The sequence below is a fragment of the Corylus avellana genome, chromosome ca3 (genome assembly GCF_901000735.1).
Source record: "Corylus avellana chromosome ca3, CavTom2PMs-1.0".
Taxonomy (NCBI): domain Eukaryota; kingdom Viridiplantae; phylum Streptophyta; class Magnoliopsida; order Fagales; family Betulaceae; genus Corylus; species Corylus avellana.
Window position 1 is genome coordinate 11,868,902 of NC_081543.1, and position 789 is coordinate 11,869,690.

Genomic DNA, 789 nt, shown 5'->3' on the forward strand with positions numbered 1-789 from the left:
CTAAGACCCATGTCCGACCCCCCAAAGACAGAATGCATATATTTCTGATTAGGACTTCACTAACCAACTTTTGCCTTTCTTTATGCCCTTATTGGGTCACTTTTGTTGCCTAAATATTAGTTAAACCATGTAAAGTGTGTTGATTTTTGTTTATAGGAAGGAAGGAGGAGGAGGGGGGGAGGATACCTACTATCAAAGGAGATTCCAAATTGTTCAGTGAGTGTTGTTGTTGGTGCCATTGCTGATTGGATGATATAATTTATTTTGTTATATATAGAATAGTTGGTGAGCAAGTATTAGGGTGTGATGGAAGGCTGCCTGATTGAATAGTTAATGACTCTTGCTTAATGAGAGTGATTTGGGTCTTTAGATAAGATGCTTTTATGGGAATCAGCCGCAGATAATGAGACACACATAAATACACTCAAGAAAGAGAAAGAGAAAGAGAAAGATACAACATTAAATAATTTCATTATAAGGTTTGGGTTACCCACCCGCTCTCAATAAGAAAGGAGTGGGTCGTCCAATATTTTAAGTCGCTCGGAGCAAGTGGGTACTGCTATCTCTCATTCTTTTAGACTGCTCAAATTTTTGTGAAATTCAAAGAATCTAATAACTGAGAATCCTCAAAAAAAAAAAAAAAAAAAAATTGATCATTGAAAAAGAAATAGAAAAAAAAAAAATCATGTTACTTATTGCAATAAAGTATTAATTTGTTTTTTGTTTTGTTTTTTTTTTTTTTTTTCACTTGACCAAAATTTTCCATTATTCTTTTTTTTTTTTTTTTCT